The 15,531-nt window shown below is 49.1% G+C and overlaps 1 long non-coding RNA gene across 1 annotated transcript in view; it reads right to left on the bottom strand.

Annotated features, from left to right (window-relative positions):
• The window catches only part of LOC131500847 (uncharacterized), a 105,931-nt gene that overhangs the window by 59,849 nt on the left and 30,551 nt on the right, over positions 1-15,531 (bottom strand). The window lies entirely within an intron of this gene.

The following is a 15,531-nucleotide window of genomic DNA, read 5'->3' as shown; positions in this document are numbered from 1 at the left end:
TGTTTACTAAATTTGATTCTAGGTGGTCGAGGCGATGGCACCAGCCTAATTCTCCAGGGTTGGGAGTAGGTGAAGCTCTGGGATGGGCCCTAATTAAAAGAGATGTTCACTATCAGACAGCAACCATTCCCAGCTCCCTTCTCTATTGTTTACCTTCCACTTTGAGAATGGAAAATGGCCAGATGTTGGCTTTCCAGTATCTTGTTTTTTTCTTTTTTTGCCACAAGGGATTGTCACATGTCATAATCCTAAGGGGATGCACTGATGGGCTTCAACAAAAGCTCTTCCTCTGGTGTTTATAAGAGAGAACAATTACAGGAAATAACCTTTGGCCACCGCCCCTATTGTTTCCTGCTTTTGAGGTCATGACGCCCGGAGCTGCAGCAGCCACCTTGTGACCATGAGGCAACAAGCATGAGATCAAGATCTCACATCTTAGAGATGAAGAAGCAGAAGAATGCAGTGATCTTGGATCTTTGACGACTCTTTTAAGCTAAGGGCAGCCACCACATGTCTCCTTGCCAAGTGAGTAAGGCTCTATTAGTTGAATTTTCTGTTACTTGCAGCTAAGTGCATTTTATGTGATATGACAGCTGGCACATGGATGGCATCTGTAAGGTCAACGCTGGGCCTTCCAGTCAGTTCCCAGGATGCTAATGAGTCAGGTTCTTGGTTGAGTCTTGAGTTCCCTATGTCTAGGGCCAAGTGAAAGCTTGGCCATTGGTGACCGACTTCTACAGAATGATGGAGAGAGCCTCTGCCTGCAGCAATGGGTCTGCTGTAGGCATCTCTGAAGCTTTGTGTTGTCACTTTAAAAATTTTTTTAAATGTTTATTTTTGAGAGAGAGAGAGAGAGAGAGAGAGAGAGAGAGCACGAGATGGGGAGGGGCAGAGAGAGAGGGAGACACGGAATCGGAAGCAGCTCCAGGCTCTGAGCTGTCAGCACAGAGCCCGACGCGGGGCCCGAACCCACAAACTGCAAGCTCATGACCTGACCTGAGCTCATGACCTCACCTGGCAACTGAGCCACCCAGGTGCCCCCGTGGTGTCACTTTATACAGGGTTAAGATTTCGGGTGGATCCCTGATGGAGGTTTGGACCTTCCTCCTCTGAGTGTTTCTTGCTTCAGATTACTGACAACAACTTAACATGTAAATGAAGATATAAATTCAACTCTGCTCCTCCTGCATCAGAAACACCAGAAATACACATGTGGATAAAGGACACTCTCTGCCCTTGAGATGTGGTGGGCATGAGAGCACAGAGGAGGGAGAAGACAGAATCGTAAAATAATTGGGATATCAAGTTACTTATAATAAGAGCATGCATAGGGAGTGGCGTTACCATCGAGTGGAATGTTGATGAGCTATCTTTAATGGCTATATTCTACTCGGCAACGAGAAAGAACAAAATCCTGCCATTTGCAACCACGTGGATGGAACTGGAGGATATTATGCTAAGTGAAATAAGTCAGTCTGAGAAAGACAGATATCATACGTTTTCATTTATATGTGGAACTTGAGAAACTTAACGTAGGACCATGGGGGAGGGGAAGGGGAAAAAAGAGGGAGGCAAATCGTAAGGGACTCTTAAATACAGAGAACAAACTGAGGGTGGATGGGGAGGAGAGGGGCAAATGGGTGATGGGCATTGAGGAGGGCACTTGTTGGGATGAACACTGGGTGTTGTATGGAAGCGACGAATCACGGGAATCTACCCCAAAACCAAAGAGCACACCGTATATACACTGTATGTTAGCTAACTTGACAAATTTTAAAAATGAGTTAAAAAACCCAACTATATTCTACTTAATTCTTAGAATATTTTTGAAATAGGTGTTATTACATTTTTTGACTGAGGGCACTGGGGCACAAGAGTTTACTAACGTGTTTAGCCGTACACAGTGGGGAACTGGGTCACCAGAAATTGGCCTCAAACCTGCATTCCAATCAATTCCAATTTCCCCCGTACTTTCCAGCCATTGGAGGTAACGGATGAAGCCAGTGCACACGTAGTGGGTTGGGTGTGCGTGGTCTGTGACACCTGTGGAGGGGCTGTTTCCGAGGTGATGGCTTACTCCCCACTGGTTCTCTTGGGGGGGGGGGTTACTCCTGGAACCAGATGCCATGCGATGAGGGAGCCCAACTAGCCCCTGCCCAGGGACCGCAGAGAGGTCACAGGTGGGGATCCCGGCCACCAGTCCAGCGCGGGTCCCGGCGGCCAGCTGGCACCAGATGCCGACGCAGGAGTGAAATTGACTTTATGTGTGGGCTGTCCACGTGGTAAGCCATCAGCCATGTGACGCCATTTAAAGGTAAACTAATTGAAATTACGTAAAGTTTAAAATTCAGTTCCTTGGCTGCACAGGCCCTGTTTCGAAAATGCTCAAAGGCCGCATGATACTGTGTCACCCCAGCTTTCGAGTTTGCCCAGCGGAGGCCTCAGACCTGGTGGAGGAGACGTAGGCGACAAGCCGCCCCCAGTGACCCGAGTCTGGATCCACAGAACCTGGGAGCGTAAGAAGGTGGTCGCTTCCTGCCTCTAAGTCTTGGGTGGCCTGCTGGGACCCCGGGGAAGGGCATGCTGGGATTAGCACAGCTGGGTGTGCATGGGCAGTGCGTCTGGAGCTGAAGCCCATCCTGGCCACCTTGCATGTCAGTGTAGGAGCTGGAAGGAACCAGAGTCACGCGGCTCCCGTGTGAAACCTCCTGTTCTTGGGTGCAGGTTTCCCGGAAGGTTTGCATCCTGGCCTTGTTTTGGCAGTGGCCTTGGAGCCTCGCCGTGAATCATGAGAGGCTGGGTCGCCTAAGAGGCGGCATCCCGTGGACAAATTGCCTCGCTTTACCTCCATTTTATTCCCCATTTGCCGTCCACCAAGGTTACCGGTGATTCCTTTTATCGTGACTTTTGGAAAGTGATAATAATAAAAAAAAACCACCAAGGTTACCGGTGATTCCTTTTATCGTGACTTTTGGAAAGTGATAACAATAATAATAAAAAAAATATATACATATATAAATTTCACCTTGGGTGTAATAAAAATCACATATATTTTATAAATAGGAAAGCAGCGGCTATGACCGAGGTGTTCCTTGGGTAATAAGAATGAATGTGTTTGAACGCTTTTTTCTCTACCTGGCTGTCAGAAAATCTGTCATTTGGAGTAAAAATCAGTAACAAGAGTAAAAAGTGGAGGAAAAAAAGCTGTTGGTTTGGAGTAACATTTAAGGTGTAGGAGACAAAGTTTAGATCTATTAAAACCATGTGTTCGGTAGCGATTTTTCTCTGTGAGATTCCTCCCAGATGTAAGGTGCGGAGGCGTGGAAGGGGGTGTCTCTGGACAGTGGCCTGCAGGCCTCGCTCCCTCTGGTGTGGGCCCCACGCTCTCGCAACACAGAGCCGCGGGCTCTCACTGGCGTAACGGTCACTGTCGCGACTGCCGTCTTCTCCGCAGAGAAGGCCAAGTAGGAAAACAAACCAGGATGGTGGAGATCAGGCACCCGTTTACCAGTATTTCTTCCTTTCTTTCTCCAGAATTGTTGTCTGTTGTAGAAAAGTCAGACAATGAACTCAACCAAAAGATACAAGAGGAAAGTTGCCCAGAACTCTGTCCACCCACCCCCGGAGCCCCCTGCCAAGGTCTTATGTCTCGCCTTATCTCCATGCAGATGTGTGTGCAGCGTTTAGAAACTCCGGGTTACACTACGTGGGTATGTGATGCTGTGATCTGTCTCTCTCGCTTGAAAATATATGCTATTTCCCATGCAGTTCTCTTCGAATTCAAAAGAACTTTGAGTTGAGGAAAACAGGATGAATAATCAGTGCTCTTTATGCTTCTTTGCCAGTTGAAAACTTTAAAGATATGGTCTCTTGGGTCACAGGATACAAATATATTACCTGAGAAGATGTTATTAACTGGAGGACTTAAATGGGTTCAGCAAGAAAAGGAACTGACGATACGCATCTCTAAAGGATGCGGTCTGTGGGGCTGGGCCAATTCTAAAACAACTCTTTTGGATGCGAACCTGGAGTACTGAATTTCATCGATGGAAGCAAGAGGGTGGTCTGTTCGTAGTAAATGTTCTCTCTGGGATCTCTTTGTAAACATTTAGGGAATTTTGGCTGGCTCCTTGGGGTTAAGGCCCTAGCATTTTGGGGTGAGGGTGAAGGTCCTCCCTGGTTAGTGGTTGCTATGGACTCTGGCTCTCCTCCAAACTCCTGTGCTGAAGTCCTGGAAGTGATGGTTTCAGCAGGGGCCAGGAAGGTGGAGCCGTCCTGAGGGATGAGTGCCGAGCGGAGGAACTCGAAGGAGATGGCTTGTCTCTGTCTCTGCCCCGGGAGGGCGCAGAGGGAAGGCATCTATGTGCAAACCAGGCAGAGGACCCTCACCAAGAACCCGCGTATGCAGGCACCCCGCTCGGACTCTCAGCCTCCAGAGCAGCGACAAATAAATGTTTGTTGTTCAGGCGTCCAGGGTAGGGTAGTCCTGTTAGGGCAGCCGTAAGGTGTGCTGTGTACTGTTGCCGTCCGGGCGCCTCCCAGACCGCCCACAGGCCCAGTGATTCACCGGAAGGGCTCATGAACGAGAGAAGATGCTACACCCACAGGGAGGGTTTATTGCAGCAGAAGGATACTGGCTAAAATCGGCAGACAGCACCCATTTCTCCCAGCAACGACCCGTGACCTTATGTGCGGAGTGCCGCCCACCGGGGACGTTCACTCACACCTCGGTGTCTAGAGTGCTCGTTGGGGTCCGTTTCGTAGGCGTGGCTGACCACCCACGTGGCTGAACTTAGTCTCCGGGCCCTCCGGAGGCCAAGCTGATACCGTGTGGCCCAGGGACGCCACCATAAATCACGTCGGTAGTGTTGACTGTGTGGCCGGGCCCGGGGCCCCAGGTAGACAAAGACACTTGTGTCAGGCAGGATATCCTAAGAGCTTTAGCAGTCAAGGGCAAACCTTTCATGTGCGGCCTTTGGACAACCCGGAGCTGCTGCTTAATCCTTTACAGGCACAGGCCCCCTCTCACGAGTGGCCACCTTATCCACGCGTGCCGTGGTTTAGGCTTCTCCAGTGCCGTCCCTGCCCTTGACTTGGAGTTTGTCCGGGGGCCGAGATGACAGATGATGAGTGAGCTGTCAGGGATTCCCTCCCGCCCAGCTCTCGCCCTTGAGTCTAATTAAGAAACTAAGAAAGGACTTAAAAAAATTTTTTTTTTATGGCAGGTGGTGAGGTTCTTCCTGATGTGTCGGTAACCAAAGAATGGTTGGATAAAAAAGGAACGCCAGCTACACAGAGCCGGAAAAGCTCGGACTGTGGTCAAAACATGAGGGGGCTATTCAGAATCTCACGGGCCCAGGCAGAGAGCTGGTAGTGTTTAGACTCCCCGGGGCCTTGCGCGGTTTAACGAACACAAATGTAGGCTAGTGGTTCGAGGGAAAGCGTAGTGGATGTGAAGGAATCATGATGTGGTTTTTCTGGGGGGGGGCGGGGGGAGTAGGGCTCTCTTTTTATCGGGATGTTATTGTTTATACGTTAGTGTTCCAGTGGTTCACATCATTACTATGATCTCCCCGTTAAAGGCACTTTTAAGTATTTTCCGTAGATGACTTTTTTTTTTTTGCTTGAAAAAATCCTCAAGGTGAACAGAGAATCCACAGACACACACACACACACACCCCTCCCCATGCCGCACACATGGGTTAAAGAATCAAGCACTCGATACCAGACTTTTGCTGCAAAGCATTCAGTGGACAACAGGCACGTCCTCGTTAAAGACGATGGAAATGCAAATGACAGGCTTACCTATCACTGGCAACACTTAGAGACACAGACTGTAGCAAAGGCTGGTGAGGACGTGAATCGGGAGGAATATTCATGAACCCGCCAGAGACAGCGGCAATCGATGCGATGACCTTGCAGGCCATCTGCCGATACCCAGGGCTGGAGGGGCGCCCACACCCGCCTGAGAGCCACTCCAGCACCCGGGGCGGAGCCTGGAGGAAATCCGGCCCACGTTTGCAGGGACTTGTTTGGGGACATGCAGCATAGCGGCGTCACGAAGGCAAAACCACGGGAAGAACACGAGTGTCTGTCACCAGGAGACTGGGCCACACGACGGTGCCCGTGGGTATGGCCCCTGCGTCCAGTCGCGGGGTCCCGTGACGGAGCCCAATCAGCACTCATGCGGCGGGACTGGAACTGCGGGGTGTCAGCAGCCCCCAAGAGCTGTCCCCGACGTCGGCTGCTGGAGGGTGGTGGCTACTGAGCTCACGGGCCTGTCCTGTGTCTCTCGGAGCCCCCGCAGGGTGGAGCCCCACGCTCCAAGCCTGAGCCAGGCTTTCCTTTCCCTTGTTTGTCTGGAGTGATCCCAACAGGCAGGGGTGCGGATTGTTATTTTAAGAGTTGTCATTTGCCTGGGTGGCTCAGTCGGTTAAGCGTCCGACTTCGGCTCAGGTCACGATCTCGCGGTCCACGAGTTCGAGCCCCGCCTCGGGCTCTGGGCTGGTGGCTCAGAGCCTGGAGCCTGCTTCCGATTCTGTGTCTCCCTCTCTCTCTGCCCCTCCCCCGTTCATGTCTGTCTCTCTCTGTCTCAAAAATAAATAAACGTTAAAAAAAAAAATTAAAAAAAAAAAAAGTTGTCATTTATTACTACTATTTTTATTTCCCTCCAAATAAACGACCTGGCCCCCAATCCCCGTCTGAGGGTCGGCCTTTGGGGAAGGGCAGCCTAAGACGCGGCTGGCAACAAGCTGTCTCTGGGAACATCCCGGAAATCCTCTGCAGATGTCCTGCCGGCTCCACCGCAAGAAGCACTAATCGTCTCTACTTCCCTCATTTCCTACTGCTGACTCCCCGTACCCTCTTCTCTGTAGCCGCCCCCCCTCGAACCTCGGGCAGGAGAGGGGGGTTCTGGCCCCTGACCATGCCCTGTGTTGTTTCTGGACGGGAGCACCAGCTCGGAACTTGCTAACCACACTCCCCAGAGAGGTTTATCTCCATAAAATTCCTCCGGGAAATCTCCACAGCTCTCAGTGCAAAAATCTCTCCTCTGCTCTCAGACGTTCAGATACCCAAGAACAGACTGACTTGTGTCCAAACAAAAGCACGTGGTTCTATCCGAATGTTTTCATAAAGGACCCTGCTGCTCACTGTGTCCCCTTGTCCTCATATTCTGGATGCTGGCTACCCCGCAGACTGGGGAGGAGCGTTCCTGCTGGAGTGACTGATTTTCAAATGGAACATGGACGGAAGCACCTGAAGATTGTGTCCTCTCGGCAGTAAGGACGAGTCCGATAAATGATTAAGGATGAAATAAAAGAAAAACTACTCAGTGATCCTAATTTTATTTATAGTAACAACTCATCAAGTCCATGTCATTCTAGCTTGAAACTAGTCATTTTAACGAAACGCAGGACGAAGACTGGAAAGGGCTCTGGGCCCCCAAAGCTGAGTTAGTGAGGCTGAAAGCCGGGGTGGCCCAGGTCTTTTACGTGGCCTCAATCTCTTCTGGAACAAGAAGGGTTATACAACGGGCTGACCACATAATTGTTTTTGGCCCCAACTGGGAAAAATCTGAAATGAAAAATCAATGCTAAAATGGAGATAATGTGAAAAATACTTATTTTTTGGCTGACAAATTCGTTTCATTATCTTGGTGGACCTACAGTTCTTTTCAAAAACTGTTTTCAAAACATATATATTTTTTAAAAACCTCCAAAATCTATGTGCATTAAAGGAAAAACAATTTAAAATTCTTTATATTTAAGAACATATCTATACCATAACATACTTACGATAGTGTTCATCTGAACACTGGATAATCACGTGGGAAGGATAATGATCCCTGACAGCTCTTCTCTTGACATATTTGTTTTTATCCACATCTTCTCCTACTATAACATCACTGATGTTCTTCTGAAAAACAAAGTTTTTTAACGTGTTCTAGTTTATTTTTCATCAAATTGCCTGCAGACTTCTTCAAAGTGGTTTTTTTATGGTCCATGAATTTGAAATCCTCGATACCTTCCATCAGTTTTTTTTTCCGTTTTTCATATTATTTAAAATTTTTATTATTTATTTTTGAGAGCGCACAAGTGGAGGAGGGGCAGACAGAGAGGGGGGACAGAGAATCCGAAGCAGGCTCTGTGCCGACAGCACTGAGCCTGACGTGGGGCTCAAACTCACAAACGGGGGGATCATGACCTGAGCCCGGGTCGGATACTCAACCGACTGAGCCACTCAGGCGCCCCTCATAATATATTAGATTGCAAGAAGGCTTCCGGAAGGCTTCCCCATGCAGGTGCTGAGGTACCTGTAAGCTCAGGACAATTCCAGTGAACAGAGACTATTGTATATTCTATTAATTTTGTGTTAAAATGTGTTAACATTTCAGTCCAAATTTTTATAGGTCCTTTTTGCTTCCATCCAGAATACTTTCTGCTGACAAATATTTTTGTGAATCAAAATTCGTGAACTAAGTTTACTCTATTTATGATTCTTTTGAGTGTCTCGCCGACCAAGGATGCTGGGAAGTTGTATGTACTAAGTATCAATGTATCCGATAAAAAATAGAAGCTTTGTCAAAAGAGTCTTCCTGTAAGTCTCAGTACTCTTAGACACACTTTTAGAATTTTAAAATTAAATCTTGTCGTGGGTTGAACTCATATCGCGTAACGCGTTTACCTCCATGCTTGCTTCTGTGGGAACACATTCAATACCTTCCTGATTGCAGACTTTATTTTCAATAATTGCATTTTGCGAAATCTTCAAGTGCTGAAGATCTTTTGGAACTCTGTGATTACTTTAATTAAATATTTCCAACTGATTTTTTAAGTGCACGCAAAATTTGGAGGATTCATGTATTTTTTAAGAAGTCACTTACCACTGTAGGATACTTCAACAGTTTTCTCTAAAGCTTCAGACATTTCTAAAATGCAACCATGGGAAACCAGGAGAGAAAGTGCCAAGTTTTAAAAAAGTTTGTCACTGGTTTCATTTCAGGATTTTTGTAGTCAGGTTCCTCTATGCCTAAGTAAATTATCGTAAACTGTGACAGGCAGGGTTTCTGTTTCTATGGGCAGAATATTGCTGCATATTTGGAAGTAACTGTGTGTGTACCTTATATGGGCATGTTTTTGTCCCGCAGATCTTAAAATTTAGTGCGAATGCTGGTTTTTTATTTTTATTTTTATTTTTTTTAACGTTTATTTACTTTTTTGAGACAGAGAGAGACAGAGCATGAATGGGGGAAGGTCAGAGAGAGAGGGAGACACAGAATCTGAAACAGGCTCCAGGCTCTGAGCCTCCAGCACAGAGCCCGACGCGGGGCTCGAACTCACGGATCACGAGATCATGACCTGAGCCGAAGTCGGACGCCCAACCGACTGAGCCACCCAGGCGCCCCGTGAATGCTTTTTTTTTTTTTTTTTTTTTAATTTTTTTTTAACGTTTATTTATTTTTGAGACAGAGAGAGACAGAGCATGAACGGGGGAGGGTCAGAGAGAGGGAGACACAGAATCTGAAACAGGCTCCAGGCTCCGAGCTGTCAGCACAGAGCCCGACGCGGGGCTTGAACTCACGGACCGCGAGATCATGACCTGAGCCGAAGTCAGACACGTAACCGACTGAGCCACCCAGGCGCCCCCCGTGAATGCTGTTTTTATCTCAATGTTGTTCTCCATCAAATGTGTACTGTACGACCACCGGCCCCCACTTTTTAACTCTAACGTTGAACTTTTTAACTGAAGTTTCAAAGGCATTCATAATAATTTCAGACACTTTACCTTCAACAATATGATGCATTTTCAAAGGCTTTATTTTGATCATAGGAATGGGATGCGAGAAAAAATCAAACTCTACTTGGAATGAACTGATTTTCTATCATAAAGATTTCAGGGTGCCTGGGCGGCTCAGCTGGTTGAGTGGCTGGTTCTCGATTTCGGCTCAGGTCACGATCTCGCAGTTCAGAAGTTCGGGCCCCGTGTTGGGCTCTGTGCGGGCAGTACGGAGCCTGCTTGGGACTCCCTCTCTCCTATTCTCTCTGCCCCTCCCCAAGTTGCATGTGTGCATTCTCTCTCTCAAAATAAATAAATAAACATTAAAAAACGGAAAGAAACATCTCACGACTCTGATACAAAAGTGGCATCACGTGGCTGCTTGTGAAATTCGTCCGCTAATGAAGTGAGCGCATTGGCAGCTACTCCTTCACTTCTGTGCAGAAGTGATGAAACTCAGGAGTAAAGATGAGCGACGCCAATTTAAAAGAGCGATCATTTGATCCAAGGAGAAAGCCATGCTTGGAAGATTACTATGTGAACGTCACACCTGCACACGCGGTCACGTGGTCGTCTTTGAGCAAAGTTCAACGGCAGTGAACTTTTGCAGTGGATGCTAAGCTTCTCTGCCTTTTTCCCATTTGCACATGGGGCGGCGGGGGGCGGGGCTATCACAAAAGCCAGTTGTTAGTTTGTGCTAAATACGCACTTCGCCTTTTTATCTTCAGTTTATTACTATTTTAAGAGTTTGCTGCTAAATAACAAAAGCATCACTGAACCACATGCTACACAACTATTTGCTGACTTACTCCGCGCAATCAACATCCGAGCTGAGGCAGCAGCAGTATCCGGGTTCTTCTAACACACCCGCTGGCCGGGCTGCCTGGGCTGCATTTCCCAAGCGAGTTTCGCCCGCTTGTCTGCCTTTCTCACCGGCCTCGCCAAATGGGCGCCCGGCAGTTAAAACCTTCTGCAGCCAAACCACAGCCAGCCAGGCTGAGTTCTTTCCCCCGCCCCCACACTGGACGGAGTTAGCTGTGTCTGGCCTCTCCTGTCCGAGTTCCCCCCCTTTCATCAGCAAGCCTGCTTTGTTTCACCAGCGAGACCCTCACTAGGAAGAGAGGCAACTGTTTGTGCCGGAAATACGTGAGAAGCAAGGGACGGGTCATCACCACGGGCGCTGCACGCCTGTCTGGCGCTCGGCCGGACCGCCGGGTGGCCTGGGTCTTGTGCACACAGAGCGTGCTCTCCGCACACGGCCATCGCAGCAGGTGCTGCTGCAAGTGGGGAATCTGAGATGAACGCCAACCTGGGACAGAGGACGTAAACGGGTACTGTTTGAGGCACATCGGGAAGTGTCCCACCCTCGTGGTGATAGATGAAGACACAGACGGATGACAGAGACGAAGGCAGGGTAGCTGGTAGGTCGATACACAGGTGACAGATGGCACGGAGACCGGACAGATGACAGGTAAACGCATGACAGACGGACAGGTTTGCTAACGGTCAATTACTTTTAAAGCCAACTGTGCACGAGTTGATCGGTGATATTTGGCAAACTTTGCTCTTTTGTGATATGGGTGGTTTCACTGTGCGCTGAGAAGGCTTCCCTGCTAGGAATTTATAACTAAATTCCTTCCTTTTTGGTTTCCTTATTTTGTAACTGAAGGTAAGACACACTTCCTGCTCATAACATGAAGGTATGACATCGAATCGGACAATGTTTATGAGCGAGCACTGAAAAACGTGAACTAAAATCATTCTCTTTTCCTAAGAAAAGGATGTAAGAGCTCGGTCATTCCAGACTGTATCCACAACTCTGCCAGTTCCGTGAGGGGAGAAAAGGAAGGGATTTCTCATGCTGGCGAGATGGGAGACATGGGGTAGAGATGGCTGTTTTTCCACATTCTTAGGTGTGTTTCCTCTTCTTCCAACTAAAAGAGATCACTTACTGTGCTTGATTTTTTTTAATGTTTATTTATTTTTGAGACAAAGAGAGACAGAGCATGAACAGGGGAGGGTCAGAGAGAGAGAGGAAGACACAGAATCCGAAGCAGGCTCCCAGCTCCGAGCTGTCAGCACAGAGCCCGATGTGGGGCTCGAACTCACAAACCGTGAGATCACGACCTGAGCTGAAGTTGGACGCTCAACCGACTGAGCCACCCAGGCGCCCCTGTGCTTGATTTTTTAATTGAAATATTTATCCAAGTATTATGGACATGTGGTTAAAAAGTCAAATACGTAGTATCACAGGGCTTACCCTGAAAACCAGTCCTCTTTACGCCCAAGTCCCGCTTCGCACAGATAACCACCCGTAACGTTACTATGGCAGGAGACACTAACATAAATTTTACCATCATAACTATATTTCAGTGCAGGGTTCTGTGGCGTTAAGCGTGTTCACACTGTCTGTCCGTCACCACCATCCGTCTCCAGAACCCTTTTGTGTTCCCACACTGAGACCCTGTCCCGATCACACGCTACCCCACCCCCCTCAGCCCCTGGTTCCACCACCAACCTTCTGTCTGTGAATCAATGTCTCCTGGAACTCACAGAAGCACAATCATGCGGCATTCACCTTTTGGGCCTGGCTTATTTCACTTAGCATGTTTTCAAGGTTCATCCATGTGGTGGTAGCAGGTGTCAGAATTTCACCGCTTTTGAAGGCTGAGTAATCTTCCATTTATGTGTAAATATATGTTTCAATGGAACATACTATTTATAAAACAACATGTATAAAACATATATACCACATTTAGTTCATCCATTCCTCTGTCCCCGGGCACCTGGGTTGTTTCTACGTTTTCTACTGGGAACAGTGCTGCTGAGAACATGTAGGCTCCGGAGCAGGTGGTACATTTAAAACATAGGTTTAGGGGGGCCTGGGGGGCTCGGTCGGTGAAGTGTTCAATTCTTGATTTCGGCTCAGGTCCTGATCTCATGGTTTGTGGGATCAAGAGCCATGTCAGGATCTGCGGTGATCATGGAGCCTGCTTGAGATTCTCTCTCTCTCTCTCTCTCTCTCCACCCCCTCTTTCTCTCCTTCTCCCTCTCCCTCTCTCCCCAACCCTCTCTCTCAAAAATAATGTTTTAAACATTAAAAAAAAACACAGACATTTACATTACAGACCACCCAGCTACTGACGGACGAGAGAACTATTCTTTAAGTCTTGACCAAATCTGATGCTGAGAGACCGCTGCACTGCTCCTTTGGTGTCCTCTGCACGTGGGGAAAATTCTCTACTGTGAGCAAAGCCACGTGGTGGGAAAGTAATCGCTGCCGAGAGGTTCGTAACACCAGGAGTGTGACTCTACGTGGAAACTCACGGTAGCCTCGAATGACGGCACGGGGCGTGTCGGTCCTCGAGTTCTCTCTTGGGTGTTAGGATGTCTGGGGATACGGAATCCAAGCGATGCTGGAAGGCTCCGCCCGGCCCCCCGCCTGCCAGAGGGGGAGGCCCGCCTGTAGGAGTGAGGGGCTCGGGGAGACGTGATTCAGCACACCTGTCAGCACACCTGGTGAGGAGCCGCCCGTGGTTACAGATCGGAGCAACCAGAGGTGACGCGTGAGGTCGTGGTGGGATCTGGAAACTCCGGGGCCCCGGAAACTGCTCACTCCACTCCGATCCCTCCACCAGGGATCTTACAAGTGCCGTCCCGTAAGTAGTGCTTTGGTGACTGTAATCATTTTGCATTTCTTAGCAACGCAAGTGAGACGCCAGGTAGATTCTAATCCTTTCCCTTCGGGACACTAGTTTTGGGGGAGACACAAAGTATGCAGGACAGTGGCCTCATCTCCAAGCACAGTCTTATTAGATCTGTAGGCCACTCCAGCTTCGGACATGGGATAAAGGGATGTCACCAACCCTGCCCTTTTGCCCTCTGGGCTCCAGTAGCACTCAGGGCGACACCGTGACCCGTTTCTCAAGATAAAGCCAAGTGGGCAGTGGTGACACTGTTCTGCCTTTCCAGAAAGAAATCCCTGTGGCTGATGAGCCAGAGACAGTGGACTTGTAAAGGCCAGACAAGCTCTAATGCTCCCAAGACCAAGGGCGTCTTGGGCTGGATGTGTATTGTCCAAGAGGACAAGGACAGAGACTCTCTGGGGAAAGTAGAGAGAGGGCAGACGCGGGGCGGAGGGACGGCCCAGGTGTTTTCCAGAACACTGCGGAGCTTGAGTTACCTGCTCCAGGGAGCCATGGCCGCTGCTGGCGGAGCAGGGAGGTGATGCTCTAGGGTGCCTTCTGGCGAGCCCGGAGCTTCCTAGTCTGGGCGCTTCTCAACCCCATTTTCACGGTGCATCTTCCTCCATGTCTCCGTCTTCCCCCCCAAGGAGGCATCTGTGGGTACAGAGGCGTCCCCACCCAGGGCACTGGGTCAGGGAGCGCCCTGGCCTCACTCCTGCCGGGCTCCAGTAGGAGGCGCTGCCTCTCCCTGTGTGCGTTTTCTGGCTGGCGTCCACTGAGCAGTGGTCCTTGTCCAGATCCCAGGATTCGGTGGGCATCCGCAGGTGACTCCCAGCTAGGATAATCACAGCCTGGCCAGTGCCCTTCTCAGCGGGGACGCTCCTTGTTGGGATTGGTGCTGAGACCCCATCTCATGCCCGATGCCAACAGTTGTCTCGCTTTGGTATCGTTTGCTTCAGGAACTCCTCCAAAACCAACTTATCTGAACCACAGATTTCCCAAACAGACTTTTTCTAAGATATGAGGTTGCTCGACCGGTAAGACATTTGCTTATCAAACAACTGTATTCACCAAAACTCCTTCTACATCCTTGCCTTACTGTGCCCACCAAACCTAAATTATTACGTCGAGAACTTTGCACAATCCCAGAGACGAGGGGGCCAAAGGCGAGGTGGGGGCAAAGCGCAAGCTAGCAACCTCCCCCCCGCCCCTGCCAGGTGGGGTATGTGTGACATTCCTCAGGCACTCGCAGCTGTCCGAGGACAAAGGAAGGGAAAAACCAATGGCTAAGTGTCAGAGATCAGTCACCCAGGACATGAGCTTCCATCACTTTACAGAGGTCTTAGTACATCACAAGAAAAAGGCAATCTTACCAAGAGCCGAACCTCCAGAAACCCACAGACTCAATTTCCTGGAGCCCCCACATCATCCTCCCCTCCACAGTGATGTAGGGGACAAAGGTAAGACGAAAATAAAATAAAATAACATTTCTTTATAACCTGCAGCCCACTGACAAACATTTGAGATAGGCAGAGTATAACATTCCTCCAATTAACTCCCGACTGTCCTGTCTCAATGTTAATGCTTTACTAGAGGAAAAACAACCTTAGCTCGACAATAGCAAGGCCTCCAGTATCTTGTAGTAAACAGACACATGTGTGGTATCTCTGTAGCATATGAAAGTCCTTTCGCAAACCTCCCTTCTTCCTTACCTCCCCCAACTCCCAGGTCACTCCTCACAACCCCAGCACAGCTCTTTTTGCCCAGGGGTCCTGACCCTGTGCTCTGATGAAATCAAAGTCCTTCTGCACCAAAGACGTCTCAAGAATTCTTTCCTGGCGGTCAGCTCCAGACCCACCCCCACCACCCCCAAACCCCATCACCGGTACGGTCTCCCTGTCCAAAGCCCCACCCTAAACCAGTGAAGACGCGTAGTGGGCTGAATGGTGGCCCCCAAGTGAACGTCCACAGCCTCATCCCTACAATCTGTGAATGTGGCCTTATTTGGGCAAAGGGTGTTTGCAGATGGAAAGACGGGTCTCGAGATGAGGAGATTCTGCCGGGTTAT

The sequence above is a fragment of the Neofelis nebulosa genome, chromosome 18, assembly GCF_028018385.1.
Source record: "Neofelis nebulosa isolate mNeoNeb1 chromosome 18, mNeoNeb1.pri, whole genome shotgun sequence".
NCBI classification, from domain to species: Eukaryota; Metazoa; Chordata; class Mammalia; order Carnivora; family Felidae; genus Neofelis; species Neofelis nebulosa.
This window is presented reverse-complemented; position numbering and strand designations above follow the sequence as displayed.